Source organism: Puma concolor, chromosome D3, assembly GCF_028749965.1.
Source record: "Puma concolor isolate L17-30 chromosome D3, mPumCon1.1.hap2, whole genome shotgun sequence".
NCBI classification, from domain to species: domain Eukaryota; kingdom Metazoa; phylum Chordata; class Mammalia; order Carnivora; family Felidae; genus Puma; species Puma concolor.
The window spans coordinates 29,220,132-29,235,253 of record NC_141678.1 but is presented as its reverse complement, the minus strand read 5'-3'; positions in this window follow the sequence as shown (position 1 = coordinate 29,235,253).

Here is a 15,122-nt window from a genome sequence, read left to right as displayed (position 1 = left end):
ACACAGAAAGAAGCAAAAGCAAAAAAATCAAGGTGGCTCACATTTGGACTGCAAGTAAAGGAAAAGCTAGAGTTTGGGTTGTGGGTGGGAGAGGACATGAGGAAGGTAGGCAGGTCCCAAATGAAAGGCCTTATGGGCCTTATCGAGGAGTCAGAGTACACTGACCTTCCTTGACAAGGAGGCACTGACAGATTCTAAGCAAGAGAGTGACATGACCAGATTTGCATTTTGAAAGGACCATATAGATACATCACAGCATTGTTTATAAGAGCAAAAAAGCCTGGAAACAACCTAAGGAAATGATAGAATAAATTGTGGCTTACCCCCAGCTGCAGTAGACAGTTGCAGTTATGAAAAGTTTTCGGAGCATATAGAATAATGCAAAATTTACATTATGGGGAAAAAATGGACATAAAATTCATTAGGTACTATGGTCCCAATTTTGTGGAAAAGCAAACCAATATGTATACTGCAGGGAGGGGGGGAATCACCCTATGTCAGTGAGAAGAACAAGATGGGAACAGGCTAAAGAGAAGCACTTTGTAATGTTCCAGGCAGGAACTGGAGAGAGGACCCACACTAGAGCGTGGCAGGGAGGGAAGTGGGTGAGTGGGCCCCAGAGAGCCTTAGGCAGAGCAGACTTTAGTGATGGATTTGCCAGTGAGGGAGGTGTTGAAGAGAACACTCAAGTTTCTGGTCACAGGAACTAGTAGCAGACAGTTTCATTTCACTAAAGGAATACAAAAACACAAGCAAGTCTGGGGTTATGGTCAGAGGAACATGTTGAATTTAAGAGCTTTGGGACATCCAGACAGATTGTAGGTGCTGAGCCAATGGTTATGCACAAAACAGGCCAGGATCCCTATTCTCAGGGAACTTACATTCTCATGGGAGAGAAGATGATCCACAAATAGGAAAACAATTAGTATGCTAGAATTCACCATGCAGGTCTGGGGCCTGGGGGAGAAGTGGGAAATATTCGGGGAATTTTCAGATTATAGGTGGTGATTAAAGCTGAGTAGGTGAAGGAGTGCCCCAGAAGAGTGAGAGGGAGTCGCACCTGAATCCTGGAAATACAGACACTGGAGGCCAGAACCCTCGAGAAGAACCCAGCTCAAGGGGCACCTGGGTGGCTCAGTTGGTTAAACCCCCGACCTTTGATTTCAACTCAGGTCATGATCTCAGGATCGTGAGGTCCCTACTGACAGTGTGGAGCGTGCTTGGAATTCTCTCTCTCTGCCTCTATCTCTGCCCCTCCCCAGCTCACAAGCGCGCGCGCTCTCTCTCTCTCTCTCTCTCTCTCTCTCAATAAATTAAATAAATAAGCATTTTTTTCAAAAGGTGGAAAGAGAAAAGTGATCAGAAAGCAAAGGCAGATGGAGCACCTGGGTGGCTCAGATGGTTAAGCGTCCAACTCTTGGTTTCAGCTCAGGTCATGATCTCACAGTTCATGAGTTCGAGCCTCACATTGGGGTCTGTGCTGATGGTGCACAGTCTGCTTGGGATTTTCTCCCTGTCCCTCTCTGCCCCTCCCACATCTCTCTCTCGCTCTCTCAAATAAAAAATAAAACTTAAAAAAAAAAAAAAGAAAGCAGAGGCAGAGTTCCAAGGAGGAAGTGATCAGCGTGCTCAAATACTAGACAGGAAGAAATATTAAGTCAGAAGTGTTTCAATGGAGTGGCTTGGGTGGAACCCAGATTATAAGGGCTACAAAATGAATAGGCAGCAAAGGGGGAGATTACTCTCTTAAACATGGCCGTGAAGGAGAAAGACAGGGTGGTAAACTAAGAAGGCGGTAGAAGACAGGATCATGGGAGAGTATGGACCTTATGTGAAGGCTAAGAAGAAAGGTGAGGAGACGGGAAAGGTCAACCACAGACCCGAGAAGAGACACCTCTTCCCAGAAAAAGAAGTAAAGAAACAATGTAGACATACGCACTGGTGTTGTGCCCAGGTAGCCATAACCAAGTACCACAAACTGGTGACTTAAGCAACAGAAATGTATTGTCTCAGTTCTGGAAGCTAGAAGTTCAAAATCAAGGTGTTGACAGCATTGGTTCCATCAGGGTGGTGAGGGAAAGCTCCACCCCAGGCCTCTCTCCTTCACATATAGGTGGCCATTTCATGTTCATATGACATTCCCCCTGTATCTACACATCATCTTTCCTCTGTCCACCACTTTGTGTCCAAATTAACCCTTTTTTGAAGGACACCAGTCGTTATTAGATTAAGGCCCACCCTAATGATCTCTGTAAAGGTCATATCTCCAAATAATGTCACATTCTGAGTCACTGTGGGTTGGAACTTCAGTATGTTAATTGACATGTAGACACAGTCCCACACAGCTGGAAAGGAGCTGACCTCTGACAACCTTAATTTTCTGTGTGAGGCTGAAATAGGTGGGAGCTAAGATAGAGGATGGAAGCAGTAGATTATCAAGGGAAGGACTGTAAAAGACCCAGCTAAGACGGGACTCAGAAGGACCCTGGCAATGAACACATTTCACAGATCTTAAAAAATAAAAACAGAAGAGTGGGGTTTCTAGCCCTGCAGCTCCCTATAGGTTTTAAGGCTGCTTGGCAGCAGATAAGAGAGACTCCTTACAATGTCACCAGAGTTCCAGAGCAGCCCTCTGTTCTGGGACAGAGGTAAATTAGAAATCAGAATTCTGGCCTATGGCCTAAGGCAATGGTCTGGTTCCTTGACCAGAGTCACAAGGCAGAAGTCTGGGTGCTAGAATGGGCTCAGATCAGAGGAAGACTGGAAGCAAAGCTGACTTGACATTGATTTTTCCACTTAAAACTCTACCAGAAGAATGACCCGAAGTCTAGGCAGGACTCAACTTGAAAGTAGGCTAAGAGCAGGGAGCGAAGCAAGTCATTACAAATGTACAGGAAACTGCTTACCCCACAGAGGCAGCATTTAAAGGGGTTACAGTGCCCACTAAGGCCAGAGATAAACCTTTGAGACCAACAGCGCCTGCAGGCCAGTTAGAAATTAACTTAAAATCAAGTTCTGCTGTGGGTTGATTCGACTTTTTTTTTTTTTTTAATGTGTTTTGTTTTCAAGTTTCTGTTTTCTGAGACAGGCTAATGCTGGTCATGTCATTCCACCACTTAAAACCCTTTGTTAGCTCCCATTGTGGCTGTGACAGAAGTGTCATTTAGGGAAGCCAGTTGGCCAGCTGAGGCAGCACATGACAAACCTCTGTTGCACCAAATATGGTGGCCCCTGAGTCCCTAGACCCAGAGGTGGCTAGTTTCCTGCGGATGCTAACCAAAATCACAAAGAATTTTAAAATGAGAAGGAAGTCCAGGGTTGCTTGGCTGGCTCCATTGGAGGAGCATGTGACTCTTGATCTTGAGGTCATGAGTTCGAGCCCCACATTGGGTGTAGAGATTACTTAAATAAAAACTTTTAAAAAATGAGAAAGAAGTTCCTAAGTATTCATTTACAACAAGAAATACAAGAAATATAATCGTCAATTTGAACTGGGATGTAAGCTCTGTAAAGATGGGAACTCTAGAGTGTTGTGCCTGGCACAGAATAGACAGTAGGTTTTTGTTGAGTGGATGGTTAAAAAACAAAACAAAAAAAAACGAAGGAGGGGACAGAGAACAAGAAAGTGAAATTCTTGGCCAACAAGTAGTGAAAAAGTACTCAACAGGGGTGTCCCGTTGGCTCAGTCGAAAAGAGCATGTGACTCTTGATCTCAGGGTTGTGAGTTTGAGCTACAGGTTCAAGAGCCACAGGTTGGGTGTAGAGATTACTTAAAAATAAAGAATAAAATCTTAATAATAATAACAAAACTTTAAAAAGAGTACTCAAGGGGTGCCTGGATAGCTCAGTCAGTTAAGCGTCCCACTTCTGCTCAGGTCATGATCTCATGGTTTGTAAATTTGAGCCCCGAGTCAGGCCCTCTGCTGACAGCTCAGAGCCTGGAGCCTGCTTCGGATTCTGTGTCCCCTTCTCTCTCTACCCCTCCCTCGCTTATGATGTCTCTCTCTCTCTCTCAAAAATAAATAAACGTTTAAAAAAAAAAAAAGAGTACTCTGGGGCGCCTGGGTGGCTCAGTCGGTTTAGCATCTGACTTTGGCTCAGGTCATGACCTCGCACTCCGTGAGTTCAAACCTCACGCCAGGCTCTGTGCTGACAGCTCAGAGCCTGGAGCCTGCTTCAAATTCTGTGTCTCCATTTCTCTCTGCCTCTCTCTCTCTCTCTCTCTCTCTCTCTCTCTCTCTCAAAAATTAACTTTAAAAAATAAGTAATAAAGAAGAGTACTCAATATCACTTAACAGGGAAATGCAAATCAAAACCACAATGAGGTAGATATCAACTCATGTCTGTTAGGGTGGCAATTATAAAAAGACAAGAAAAAGCAAATGTTGGCAAGGATGTGGAGAAAAAGGAACCTTTCTGCACTGTTGGTGGGAATGTAAATTGGTATAGTCACCATGGAAAACAGTATGGAGGTTCCCTAAAAAATTAAAAATAGAATGGGGGGATGCCTGGGTGGCTCAGTCAGTTAAGCGTCCGACTCTTAATTTCAGCTCAGGTCATGATCTCATGATTCTTGAAATTGAGCACCATCGGGCTCTGCACTATAAGCATGAAATATGCTTGGGATTCTCTCTCTCACCCTTTCTCTCAGCCCCTCCCCTGCTCACATGCTGTCTCTCAAAAAAAAAAAAAAATTAAAGACAATCTTTACCAAAAAAATGATAAAAATAGAACTACCATGTAATCTAGTGATTCCACTTCTGGGTATTTATCCAAAGGAAACAAAATCACTGTCTCAAAAAGGTATCTGCACCTGCATGTTCATAGCAGCATTATTTACAACAGTCAAGACATGAAAGAACCTAAGTGTTCATCAATGGATGAATGGATAAAGAAAATGTGATACACACACACACACACACACACACACACACACACACACACACACACAGTGGAATAGCATTCAACCAGAAAAAAGAAGGAAATTCTGCCATTTGTAACAACATGGATGGGCATTGAGGGCATTATGTGAAGTGAAACAAATCACAGAAAGAAAGATAAAGATCATATGACCTCACTTATGCATGGAATCTTAAAAAATAAACACAGACACAGAGAAGTTTGGTGGTTGCCAGAGGCAGGGGTGGGGAATGGGTGAAATGAGTGAAGGTGGTCAAAAGATATAATAAACTTCTACTCATAGAATAAATAAGTTCTGGGGATGTCATGGATAGAATGGTGACTCCAGGGGCAGCTGGGTGACTCAGTTGAGCGTCCGACTTCAGCTCAGGTCATGATCTTGTGGTTCATGAGTTCAAACCCCACATTGGGCTCACTGCTGTCAGCTTGTCAGCACAGAGCCCACTTCAGATCCTCTGTCCCCCCTCTCTCTGCCCCTCCCCCACTTGCACTCCCCCAAAAAGTAAATATTAGAATGGTGACTACAGTTAATAATACTATATTGTATATTTGAAAGTAAATCTTAAAAGTTCTCACAAGAAAAACATAACTCCATGAGGTGATGGATGTTAACTGTGGTTAACCATTTCCCAATATATACATGTATGTAATCATGTTGTACACCTAAAGCTAATACAATGTTATATGTCAATTATATCTCAATAAAACTCAGGGAGAAATGTGAAATTCTCATTGTAACTGAAAACCCCATTCTCTCTCTGTAGGAATGCTATTGAGCCAGGTTAAAATCTGATGATAGCTTAGTTCTTATTCCTTCCTTAGGTTGAGCCTCACCACACACGGCCATGCACATCATGTGTGCTGAGTTTATTCATCATTTAAATGTCCATTATCTCAGGATCTTGTCTGCTTTTTCTGAATTCCAGTAAGGAGAGGTTTTAGTCCACATTTGCTTGAATGGCTACCTAGACATTTTTTCTTCTTCCCGATGACAAAGCCACAGTCACGTTTGGTCTAAGTCAGGCACGGCTCTCCTATTCTTGCTGGTGCTTGCTTTAGGAGTGGACACGTGACCTAGTGGGGTGGGGATGGGAAGGGGAATCTCTTGAAAGTCTTCTGGAGGAAGTGCTCTTTGCTCTTAAAAAGGAACACAAGGTTCACCTGGGTGGCTCCATTGGTGGGGCTTCAGACTCTTGATCTCAAGGTTGTGAGTTCAAGTTCACCCACGTTGGGTGTGGAGCTTACTAAAAAAAAAAAAAAAAGTCCTTCTTCCACTGGCAGTGTCATGACTGGATGTGAGGCCTGGGGTGCTTGCAGACATCTGGACACCAGCCAGAAAAAGAAGCCAAAATCTGAAGGTGGTTAGAACCAAGAAAATCACAGAGAAGCAGACCTAGGGTCTGGATATCCTGCATCTGGAGCTGCCCTACTACAGACTTTGTGTTGTGGAAAATGACAAATGCCCTTACTGCTTAAATTATTTTCAATCAGGGTTCCTAATTATTACAGCACAAAGCTTGCCTGGCTACAATGGTTATGCCATGAATCCTTGATGAGTAAATTTTTTAAGATCCCTGAGTCACTCTAGTATTGCAGGTATGGACTGATAGATTGGATTGCCTAACCCCAGGAGGTGTAGACTGCTTTTTTTTTTTTAATTCTTTTAAATGTTTACTTATTTTTGAGAGAGACAGACAAGACAGACAGAGGGTGATTGGGGAAGGGGCAGAGAGAGAGGGAGACACAGAATCTGAAGCAGGCTCCAGGCTCTGAGCCGGCAGCACAGAGCCTGACACAGGGCTCGAACTCACAGACTATGAGATCATGACCTGAGCCAAAGTCGGACACTCAACCGATTGAGCCACCCAGGTGCCCCTATGGACGGCTTTTTGAACAGACTTTGCATGAGGAATGGAGTGGGATAATCCTAGGTGATCTGGGGGTTTAAACAAACACAAAGTCGTCTTTTTCAGAAGCAAAGATGGCCAGGGGAGCCACTATTATAATGGGTAGGAAATAAAAATGTGGAAACGGGGACCTATGTTGAAAAGAAGTGTTCATGATTTTATAGCAGCTTTTGAGATTTTAGTCTTGTTTTAGGGAAGGGGAATTTGGGATTGAAGTCTCCTGTCTTCTGTCTGCATCATTCACAGATTTTATCCTTACAGAGATGAGAGTACAGTGAAGAGCAGTTACAAGGTACTTCCTCAAATAAAGATGGTTGACACAAGACTCCTCACATGTAAGCACTGAGTCTTGTATTTATGCAAAGATTTCTAGTTCTCACTCTGACTGTTACAGAATAACCATATACCTCCTATGATGGTATGGCTATATGGCATGAATGCTATGGTTATGAATTGAAAGTTATTTTATAATGAGAATCAAACTATCAGTATTACTAAAAAGGTGGGATCTCAGCTATAGGTCAAGTTCTCACAGGGTCAGTCACCACTGTCCTATGAATCACGGAGGGGAAAAGATGTTTCTCTCAGATGAAAAATTGAAACTGAGAAGGAAAGCCCCAGGAGGTGCAAGTCTGATTGTACATTAGGATTAGCTGGAGTTTTAAAAACTATTGAAGGTGGTCCTTAAACATATGTGAAGTTGCTCAATCTCATTCCTAATATGAAAAAGGTAAAATAAAACTACTCTGAACATTTTTTTCACATATAAGTTGCAAGGATCTAGAGTCAGATATATACCATTGACTGGTGAATGGATAAAGAAGAGGTAGGATATATATACAATGGAATATTACTCAGCCATCAAAAAGAATGAAAGCTTGCCATTTGCAACAACATGGGTGGAGCTATGTCTTATGCTAAGCAAAATAAGTCAATCAGGGAAAGACAAATACCATACAATTTCACTCACATGTGGAATTTAAGAAACAAAACAGATGAACATATGAGGGGGCAGGGGAAGAGGAGGGAGGGAAACAAACCACAAGAGGCTTTTTAAAAAATATTTATTTATTTATTTATTTATTTATTTATTTATTTATTTATTTATTTATATGTTTGTGTTTTTTTTTTTTTTGAGAGAGAGAGAGAGTTCTTGTGCAAGTGGGGGAGGGGCAGAGAGTGAGGGGGACAGAGGATCTGAAGTTTGCTCTGTGCTGACAGCAGGGCTCAAACTCATGAACTGCAAGATCATGACCTGAGCTGAAGTTGGGCGCTTATCTGACTGAGCCACCCAGGCGCCCCTATTTATTTTTGAGAGAGAGGGAGAGAAAGCAGGGGAAGGCAGAGAATCCCAAGCAGCCTCCACACTGTCAGTGCAGAGCCCAACGTGGGGCTCAAACTCATGAACCATGAGATCATGACCTGAACCCAAAGCAAGAGTCAGATGCTTAAATGACTGTATGTTAAAACTAAATTTTAGGGGCACCTGGGTGCTCAGTTGGTTAAGCATCCGACTTCGGCTCAGGTCATGATCTCATGGTTTGTGAGTTCGAGCCCTGCATTGGGCTCTGTGTTAACAGCTCAGAGCTGAATCCTGCTTCGCTTCTCTCTCTGCCCCTCCCCTGCTCATGCTCTGTCTCTGTCTCTCTCTGTCTTTCTCTCAAAAATAAATAAACATTAAAAAAATAAAACTAAATTTTAAATAATTTTTTAATAAAGCTTTAAAATTTGGACATACAATTTCACCAATATTCTCTTCTACTTCTCCTCTACTTCTGAGGATATGGGGATTCAATTCCCTGGTCCCCTTTCATTGAGGCTTGGCATGTGACTCATTCTGATTCATAATTCTGCAAATAGAATTAACATACATCCTCTGGGCTGAAGCATTTTTTTTTTAATTTTTTTTTAACGTTTATTTATTTTTGAGACAGAGAGAGACAGAGCATGAACAGGGGAGGGTCAGAGAGAGAGGGAGACACAGAATCTGAAATGGGCTCCAGGCTCTGAGCTGTCAGCACAGAGCCCGACGCGGGGCTCGAACTCACGAACCGTGAGATCATGACCTGAGCCGAAGTCGGACGTTTAACCGACTGAGCCACCCAGGCGCCCCTGGGCTGAAGCATTTAATAGCTGGTGTTCTGAAATGAAAGAGACTCTCCAGTTCTAAAATTCAACTACCGAGGGAGAAGGTCAAGTGTTTGTTCCACTTGGTGTACCTTCAGGATGGTGGAGCTTCCACCAGCCTGGATTGCTGAGTTGCTGCACAGAGGAACACTGCCCTGTCTGCTTATAAGTCAGAAATAAACCTTTATTATGTTAAGTCACTGCTACATGAGTCCGGGCTAGTCTAATACACTGTCAATGAGGCTGTGGGGAGAGAGGCATTCTTCTATGTTACTGCTGAAGGACAAAATGGTATGATGTTCAAGAAAGGAAATTTGACCGTATGTACCATTTATCCTTTAATCTTTTAGGAATTCATTCTACAGAAAAACCTACTATTGCAGATTGAATGTTTAATGCCCCCCAAAATACATATACTGAAATCTAATCCTTAATGTGATGGTATTAGGAAGTGCGCTTATGAGAGGTGACTAGGTCATGAAGGTGGAGCCCTTATGAATGGAATTAGTGCCTTTATCAAAAAGACCCCAGAGAATTCCCTCACCCTTTCCTTCTGCCATGTGAGGACACAGGAACTAGGAAGTGGGCTCTCACCAGACACTGGATCTGTGGATGTCTTGATCTTGGACCTCCCAGCCACCAGAACTGTGAGAAATAATTTTTTACATATAAGCCATTCAGTCTTTGGTAGTTTATTATGGCAGCCCAAACTAAAACACCTGCATACTTATGAAATTATATGCATATAAAGTTATACACTGAGGTACTGTTTATAACAATAAGAACTTGGGAATAATTTGAATATCCATCTACAGAGATAGGTTAAATAATCTATGGTATATCTTCACAGTGGAATAGTATGCAAATGTAAAAACAAACAACAAAGAACACCTCTACATACTGATAATGGAAATGTTTCCAAGATATATTATTAAATTTTTTATTTTTATTTATTTTTATTTTTTTTTTAAATTTTTTTTAACATTTATTTTTGAGACAGAGAGAGACAGAGCATGAATGGGGGAGGGTCAGAGAGAGGGAGACGCAGAATCCAAAACAGGCTCCAGGCTCTGAGCTGTCAGCACAGAGCCTGACGCGGGGCTCGAACCCACGGACCGCGAGATCATGACCTGAGCCGAAGTTGGCCGCTTAACCGACTGAGCCACCCAGCGCCCCTTATTAAATTTTTTAAAAGCCAGATGCAGAAGCATGGATATAATGTTTCCTTTACTTGCATAATGAATCACTTGTGTAATACACAAAAGGCAAATAAAAGTAGTAAACTATAGGGGCCTCCAAGATAGATGGTATAGGTGTCTAATTTTTTTTTTTTTTCATTTGAACCATATGGATGCATTACCTGGTTGTTTGTCTTTTTAAATATAACTCAGGTCTCTCCAGGTCAATTAAATGAGTCTCTTGAGATGGGGCCTGAGTGTTGTGTTTTTTTTTTGTTTTTTGTTTGTTTGTTTTTATGCTGCCCAGATGAACAAATGTTCAGCAAGGTTTAAGAATCACTGCTTTACATCCGTCTCAGTCTCAGAGAGGCACAGTTTACCCTTGAACAATGTGGGAGTTAGTTAAAAATCCTGTGCAGGCAAAAATCCACATGTAACTTTTGACTCCCTGAAAACTACTAATAGCTACTGTTGACCAGAAGCCTTACAGTCACATAGTTAACATGTATTTTGTATGTTATATGTATTATATACTGTATTCTCACAACAAAGGAAGCTAAAGAAAATTATTAAGAAATATTAAGGAAGAGGGGCGCCTGGGTGGCTCAGTCGGTTGAGCGTCCAACCTTGGCTCAGGTCATGATCTTACAGCTTGTGCGTTCGAGCCCCACATCGGGCTCTGTGCTGACAGCTTAGACCCTGGAGCCTGCTTTGGATTCTGTGTCTCCCTCTCATTCTGCTCTTCTCCCACTCACACTCTGTCTCTGTCTCTCAAAAATAAATAAATGAAAAAAAAATTGTTTAAGAAATATTAAGGAAGAGAAAATACATTTTCTGTAGTACTGTACTGTATTTTTTGACAAAGATCCATGTGTGTATAAGCAGACCTCTGCAGTTCAAACCTATGTTGGTCAAGGGTCAACTGCAGCTTTTGTGTTGTGGGTGTGGGTAGTTTTTGGTCTTTTCTCTATGTCCTAGAACCTAACTCTGGTGGCTCAAAACCCCGTTATGGGTGGAATACTGTCCCTAGATGAAGGAACTCCATCTGGATAAATGTTGACAGTGCTGTGGGATGTAACCATGGATCATGTGCCAGGCTGTCTAGGGCTGAATGCTATGAAATAGGGCACTGGCCAGACGTAGAGATAGAGTAAGATGCAAACAAACACTGACTCTATTTATCATGGGTGTGAGGTTGTAATGAGGGGCCTTTCTCAGGGGAGAGTAGGCCTATAGAAGTTGTGGCAGTGATTCTAAAAAATCCTGGGTCCCACTGGGAACAGGACAAAGACACACACGTTCAATATGGAAGATGGCAAACAATGTCCAATGGGCTGAATGTAGCCCACTGGCTTTTTGTATGGCCTTTGGCCAAAGAATAGTTTTACATCTTTAAATGGTGGCAGGGAGGGGATCAAAAGAAGGATATCTCATGACACATGAAAATTAGGTGAAATTGAAATCTCAGGGTCCATAAAGTTTTATTGAAATAAATCTATACTCATACCCATTGGGATAAACCCACATGTTGTTTATGGCTGCTTTCCTACTACAATGGCAGAGTTGAATTGTTGGGATAGAGACTAAATGGCACTCTTATCTCTTTGCTCTCTGCTCAGCTCTGTGCCCTACAAATTGCCATGATACAATTATAGCTCAACAGTTCCAAATGCCATGTGTTGACATTGTAGCACAGCATTTTATGTTTTTACTGCTTGTGCACATCCATTGTGAAAAGAAGAAAGGCAAATTCTGAATATCACATTTCTAGGGCAAAGTGGACAGTAGATTTTTGTTAATGAATTACATGGCAACACACTGGGTTTATTATACAGTGATGCTCTATCTGTGCTAACGTAAATCACCTTACACTAAGCGGTCATCACAGTGTCCCCAACTCACAGGAAAACAACAGTCAGAAAATTTGAGAGTTTTCTCATCAGAATTTCTTCACAAAAACAAATGAAAATGAAGTTGCAAGCAAAGTAGGTTTCCAAGTGGCTCATGTTAGCCAAAGAAAGCTGCTTACTAATGCTAATTAAATTGTGTTTCATTGTAGCAGGCAAAGAAATATGTCCAGAGAAAATACACTCATTTTAGACGCTTAGTCATTCAGTGAGAACACTTGCTCAAAAATTAGAAGACACTGGGAGTATCATCAATAGTCAATTAAAAACAAGACAGGTTCTGGTTCAAGATGGTGGTACAGGAAGATCCTGAACTCGCCTCCTCCCACAGACTTACTGAGTCTACGGCAACATATGGAACGATTTCCTCTTTAAAAAACCTAAAGGCTTGTTGAATGGCAACTACACTTGAGGCAAATGAGAAGAAAACCACACTGAAGCAGGTAGGAGAAGCTGAGAAACAATTTTGCCATAAACCCCACTCCTGTGCAGCAAGCCACAACTAGGAGAAAACTCAAATCCCACAGCTTTTCCCTGAGGAGCCTCATGTCAGGTACCTCAACTTTTAGGACCTGCACCTGAGAGACAAGCCCCCAAAATACCTAACTTTGAAAAACAGTGTAGCTCACATCCCCAGACTCACAAGATTGTAGCGATCTGAGAGATAGCTCTTAAAGGGCCTGTGGGGTTGGACCTACCTACCCCAGTTCCCAGCTCAGAGGCAGCCCATGCAGCCAATATTTAAAGTGAAAGACGCTCGGGTGCCCTGAGTGGCTCAGTTGGTTAAGCATCCAACCCTTGATTTTGGCTCATGATCTTATGGTTCATGAGTCCAAACCCCACATGGGGCTCTGCACTGACAGCACAGAGGCTGTTTGGGATCTTCACTCTCTGCCCCTTCCCCACTCATGATCTCTCTCTCAAAATAAATAAATAAGCATTTAAAAAAATAAATAAATAAAATAAAGTAAAAGCAGCTCACCTGCTTATTTTGAAGTGTAGGCCTGAGGGGCAGGCTTTTGTACCTAACCATCATCAGGTCTATGAAGTTTTGTCAAAGATAGAAGCTGAATATCCTGACTTGCCCTACTACAAATCATTTTGATGGCTTAGCAGTGGTAACATTTTACAGCAATTTTTTTTCAGCTTAGAGCCAAGATTGAAATTTTTCAGAACAGAGAACTATTCCAAACCATCATTACTGAAGAATTGGAAATTAGCTTTTGCTACAGGCTTGATAGTGTTTCTCAATGAATTCAACCTAAAATTACAGAGCAAAGCAGTGCTTATATGTGAAATGTGTACTGTAACAAAGTCATTTTGACAATAATGTTTTGAATCACAAATAATGTAAAACAGCTTTATATACTTCCTGTAATGTCAAAAATTAGAAGAAGCAATATTGCCAGACCTTGATGTCAAGTGCAGTGGAAATTTCCATATTTCAAAATCCATTTCATTGTGCAACAGAGGAGCTTCCACCTAACCTTCAAATGGAAATGACTAATCTGTAACTAACAAGAAGCTAAACGACAAACATCAGAAGAATCTAACAGAATCCTATATATGTCTTCCAACAATAAAATGCTCAATTAAAATCATGCTCATGGACCAACACCAGTACTGGCAGTACCATCTGGATGGAGACATTTTCAAAGATGAAACATGTAGTATCATTACAAATCAGCATTTATAGCTCAATATTTGATGATAGGGAACACTAACTTTGAGCCTAATTAAGCAAAATATTATCCCAAACAAAAGAATTCCATTCTTCTCATTAGCATACCTGGAGTATAAAGAAGTTATACTCAATTGCTATCATATTTTGAATTTCACTTAAAACATTTGTGGGAAATTTTTTTCCTCTTGTTACACAAGTACCTACATAATATTGCCTTTCCTCTTGGCCTGCAAAGCCTAAAATATTTACTATCTGACCATTTATGGAAAAATTTGGTGACATACCCCCAGTGTAAAGAATTGAGTACAATTGGTTTCTTTGAGCTAAGTGTGAAAGGGAATCAGTGCCCTCTAGTGAAAGGGTCATCCTGCTCAGAATTTTCTAATGGCATTCCAGAATGCTTTAAAATCCAGGGGAAACAAGAAAATTTGCCTTCCAGCCCACAAGTGGCTAAATGATAAGAAGGTGGACTTATATAAGAGAGGTGACACAGCAATTATAACTATGTTAGAAAATGGCAAGGAGAACATGACCACACTTGAAAGCACTAGAAAAGGGCACCTGGCTGGCTCAGTCAGAAGAGTGTGTGACCCTTGATCTAAGGTTATGAGTTCGAGCCCCATGTTGGGTGTAGAGATTACAAAAAAAAAAAAAAAAAGAAAAGAAAAAAGAAAAGGAAAAGAAAACTTAAAAAAAATAAAAACCACACTAGAATAAGGTCGGGCCAGTGCTTTCTATAGTGGCCAATAGAGCTTCTGGATATGGCAACTAAGTCTAGTTCAAAGATATCACCCCGTGAAAGAAGTGATTATTACGTTGATATTTTAAATAGCTTGGTATGGAAAATTGTGAGGGGGATATGAACATTATTAGTATTGTAGTAGGAAAGTAATAGGAGGGGGAAAAAAGCAAATCATTAATAAGCTCCTTTTTTTGTTTTAGGGAGATAAACTTAGAAATACATGTAGGGCTGCCTGGGTGGCTCAGTCAGTTGAGTGTCCAACTCTTGATTTTGGCTCAAGTCATGATCCCAGGGTCATGGGATTGAGCCCTGTTGGGCTTCATGCTGAGTGTGGAGCCTGCTTAAGATTCTCTCTCTCTCTCTCTCTCTCTCTCTCTCTCTCTCTCTCTCTCCCTCTCCCTCTCCCCCTCTGCCCTTCTCCCCTACTTGTGCTGTCTCTCAAAAAAAAAAATGTATATATGTGTGTGTGTGTGTGTGTGTGTGTGTGTAAAACATGGGGGAATAGTGACTGAGAACAACTGATAAGAGAAAATTTATTGCATAGGAGGAAAATATCTCAAAAAATTAGGTTAAGAAATGCAGTAGATATTCAACAGGTCAACCAATCCTTGTGGAGAAAGCATCTGAGAACTGCTGACCTTATCAAGTCAGTGAAGT